This window comes from Aegilops tauschii, chromosome 7 (genome assembly GCF_002575655.3).
Source record: "Aegilops tauschii subsp. strangulata cultivar AL8/78 chromosome 7, Aet v6.0, whole genome shotgun sequence".
Taxonomy (NCBI): Eukaryota; Viridiplantae; Streptophyta; class Magnoliopsida; order Poales; family Poaceae; genus Aegilops; species Aegilops tauschii.
In genome coordinates this window covers 181,195,101-181,199,918 of record NC_053041.3, presented here as the reverse complement: position 1 = coordinate 181,199,918, position 4,818 = coordinate 181,195,101, and positions in this window count along the sequence as shown.

Sequence of the window (4,818 nt, the reverse complement as noted above, 5' to 3'; positions counted from 1 at the left end):
GCGTCTTAACCGACCGTCGGCTTCTCCCTCTTTGGTCAAGGGCCGAAAAGTGTTATGTACTCCACCTGTCGAGAATATCGATGGTGTTTCCGATAACTAGGCAATCAGACCATAAGGCTATAACAGACAAAGCGCGCTCAGGGAACTTATGCTATATTACTGGCGAAGTGTAAGAAGCATCTTCGAGGAAAATAGTACCCCCACCGATACCTTTCTTTGGTTGCTCATTGCTACTATGAGACTTGTGCGATAGATTTTTTGTACTCATGAGTTCCGTTGTGTGCCAACCATAATTGATAAGAGCGCTAGCTTTCGGCTTCACCCAGTCTGAGGTCCGGCTCGGATGACCCGATCGTGACAATCGCAGAGGTGCTCCCTTTACTCCCTAGCCGACCAATCGGGAACGTAGGGGTAAACACAGGAGCGAGGCAACCCAGCTTGCAAGTCGCTTAAGTCAACATAGTGCATATTGTGGCGTAATACACGAACAAGGAACGAAGCCGGACAAGTATAATCATTTGCAAGAGGAAAGGCTTCATAAAGGAAGCCCCCAAGTAAACGGGGTATTTGAATTTGTGTGTCATAAACAAAGTTATGACAAGGAAATTTTTCACAAACAACTTGTTGCCAAAAAAGCATAATGCTTGGTCAAACCGAACAAAATTTAAAACTGAAAGTTTTTGAGCATGAAAGCGACTTAGCTAGTTAATGTGTTCGGCATTGATGACGTGGTCCGAGCTTGATGCGGGACAAGGTTCCAGCCCCCAGGCTGGTCCCGAGGTGGCCGAGCGGAGAGTTCGGCACTCCGAAAAGGTGAAGCCCCCAGTCCAGCCGCGGTGATGGAGCAGGTCGGCGGGTGACACCGGAGTCTCCGGCTGAATAGCGACGACGCGGGGTTGCCAACATAGGGCAGCGCGCCAAGGCGACAACACAATTTGGTCGATGGAGGCGGCAGCGCGTCTCAGTCTAAGTCGATTGGCTGCACAGATAAAATAGTGCCACCCAAAAGTAATGACAGATAATAATGTATATTAAAAAAATTCTTCTACTTAATTAATATAAGTGAAGTAAATAATGAAAGAGATATGGCCTGAGCGTCGAGGTCGGCCCGGTGAAGTGGTCGCGTGGTAATGCTGACAAAGGGATGTGCGCCGAGGCGACTCCCCAACTTGATCAACGTAGGCAGGACGACGTTGTTGGCCCCATAGAGTTGACAGCATGACGTAGTCAAAGGTGATTACCTGTGCACATAAAATAGTGCAGTCCAAAAATAGAAAATCTTCTATTTAATTGACATAAGTGAATTTTTTTGAATAAATATGGCCTGGGCGACAAGGTCAGCCCGGCGGAGCCGCAATGTGGAAAAGTGGACACAGGGACACGCGTCGACGCGACGTGACGACTTGGTCAACATCGGCGGGACGGCGATATCGCCTTGCCGAGGTGTTGGCGCGGCCCAACCTAAATAGATTGACTGCACACACAAAGTAGTGCAACCACGAAATAATAATAGTGAAAAAAGGGGTGCATAATTAATTTATGCGAAAAAGGTTTGGTAAATATGGCCTGAGCGCTGAGACTAGCTCGATGGCGCGATGGCGTCGTGGTACGGCGATGTTGGCAAAGGTCGGCCTGCCCAGGTGACGGGGAGAGGCTGGTCGGACTAACGCCAGGTACAAACGTCGGTATAATTTCTCTGCCAAAATAATGCAGTATACGCCAACAGAAAAAATTCCATGCGTAATAACTTTACGTGCTAACCGAATAGTTAGGAAAGATGAAACCTGGAATTATTTTGCACGTAGCAGACCGAAGAGGAAATTCTTCAAGATCCCAGGTGACCTAGTACTAAACTAGACCATCCTCCGGGAGAAATTGCAGTGGCAATTGACGAAGAATCAACAAAAAATCAAGCATTAGATTTGGCCTTCACATGGATTAGAAAAGCAAAGCTGAGCCATACTACGCATTGATTAGATCTCGAAGATCATGTTGCGCTTATACTAATAATACCAATTAACAAATTGAATAACTTCCCTGATGCTTCACGTGGAGTAGATTCTCTTTCTACGGGAACACTACTAGCAGCAGGAAATCGGCCAGGGGACTTGGCCTGGGGCTTCGGCCGGTGGAGGAAAAAATAGTAGCGGCCGATCATTTTCGATTTGGCCACTAGTTTGACTAGTATTCAGCTGGTGCTCTTGTATGCTTCGCGGCCAGTCGGCCACAACACGTCCATGACCAGACCATCAGGGAACGGTGGCGCTTGTCGCTCATGGACACAGCTGCCTACACTTCTGATATGCGAATAATTAGTGCAGACCAGCAACATGGCTCAAAATAAATTATTCATTAAAGAACGATCTAATCAGAAGAATATCACCTGGTTATCCCATCGATCCGCGACGAACACCCAGCAGGCTCTCAATGAAAGCACCAATGTCGGTTCAATATCTGGCGTATCTCGTAGTAGGGGTCCTAAGCTAGGCGTCTTGGAGCGATGGTAACATGGACACGGGGTTTTACCTAGCTTCGGGCTCTCTTGATGAGATAATACCCTACATGCTACTTTTGATTGTATTCATATGGGTGTAGTACAGAGTACATGTATCTACCACAAGATTGTAGTAATGAATATGAGATCGTCTATTGACTAGCCCGGCCTCGGTTTATATAAGACACCGGAGGCCTAGGGTTTAGGAGAGTCCTTGTCTTGGGCTCCAAGTCTTGTGGAGTCTTCCTTGTATGCGGCAGGGGTTGTCCGAACTGGCCCATGAGTATGCGGCCATGGGGTCCTCGGCCTAATCTAACTGATCGGGAGACCACGTGGTGAGTACCCCCTAGTCCAGGACACCGTCAGTGACAAGGAGCACACACTGGGAGAGGCCATACATCATATCATCCTATGGAGAAAGGATTGCATCATCTTTCGAAGGCCACAAACACCGCGTCAGCCGACTCCTCCTCGAAGTCCGCCACCACATCAGCAGACTCCCGCTCCTCCAAGTCCACCAACGCGTCAGGCCACTCCTCCTCCTCCAAGTCGGCACAACGTCAGGCCACTCCTCCTGCTTCAAGTCCGGCACAACGTCAGGCCACTCCTCCTGCTTCAAGTCTGGCACAGTGTCAGGCCACTCCTCCTGCTTTAAGTCCGACACCACGTCAGGCCACTCCTCCTGCTCCAACTCAGCCACATCAGCCGTCTCCGCCGCCTCAACAATCGCAGAAGAGAGCCGCTGCAGCTATGGTGCATAGCGGTACAAGTCGAGGTAGTACAGGAGGTACAGGCGGAGGCAAGCGATTTCAATATGGTCCAAGCCTCGCGCCTCTTCCGCAGAGGCCTTACGACATGACCGAGGAGCAAAACGAAGCCATAGTGAAGCCCCAAGTGGACGCCCATTTTGGACCGAAACCGCCACCACCGCTAAGGGGGAAAGTGGCTGAGGATAAGATTAACCACTTTATTCGTATGGCTAAAGCACCAGCTCCCAAGCCTGTTGACTCAGACTATGAGTGCCAAATCAGGAAGGCACATCGAGCACGACAAAAGAAGGAGTCAAGCTCGAGCTCGAGCCAAGCAGCTGGCAAAAAATGCGGGAAAACCGTTCCCCAGCTGGGAGAACAGGCGGCGCAATCGATCCCCCCGCTTGTTGTACCAACACATGAGAGTACCGGCAACGGTCAGCTGGTAATAACCGACGAGCATAGAAGGCAGGCTGAAATGCTTGGTATCACTGTTAGACAACTCCTCGAGATTGAGACCATGTCTCCGCTTAGAGAGGAGGACATAAAACGGAAATATGTCTGCGGCGAACCTTTGGTCGAGCCTAAGGAGGTCAAGAACCTCCCAACGAGAATGTATGAATTGCATGATTGGTACATGAAAATTACCAAGAGTTCCAATCGAGACTCCCTCATGGTGAATGTCAAGGAAGAGCATTACTTCCATGCGCTAGCTCTGACCGTTGAGTATTCAGAACTATTTCAGTTATTCAATAAAGAAGCACTCGACAAATCTCTCGTCAGTTGCCATTGTTTGTAAGTGATTTCTTTCTGTAATTTAAGTCTCAAGCTAGCTGTAGTGCTCATTGATCGATCATTACCTATAATTATCCTCACTATATTCTTTTCTGTGGTATTATACACGATGAAGATGTATGAAATGAAAAAAGCTGGACGCTATGGCATTGGGTTCATTGACCCAAATACCATTCATGAAGACACATGGAAATTGGAATGGTATAAAGCAGATGTAGAGAAAAACATGCTAGAGTTCTTGAAGCGCCTCAATACCAATGAAGATATACTACTTCCTTACAACTTCCTGTGAGTCACACTGTCTTGTATTACAAATTCTGTTTTTGCTTACTAGCTAGCTAGATGTTAATAATTAAGTGTATAGGGTTTAGGGTAGTTGATGAGTGTTATGCACATGCCCGCTTAATTAAGACAAGCAAACATGTGCGCATGCACTTACCACTGGATCTTGTTAATCATTAAAGTTGAAGAAGGAATAGTTGAGGTACTGGACTCACTACTTAAAAAACAACGTGACTACACCATCTTGAAGGGGATAGTCGACAGGTAATTTCAATCATTATTAACTATATCTCGGCCTCTTTAGTTCGTCATTTCCTGATATCAACTATTTAATAACTCCTTTATTCATTTTCTTTGCCGGCGGGCAGGTGTTGGGAAAAGTTCATCAACGTGACTCTAGGCCAATGGCGAAAAAAGCTATATTGGTTTCGACCCAAGGTAAGTAATTAAGTAGTACTAGCTAGCTACCATCTCTTTAATTCTTGTTTCAATACCATT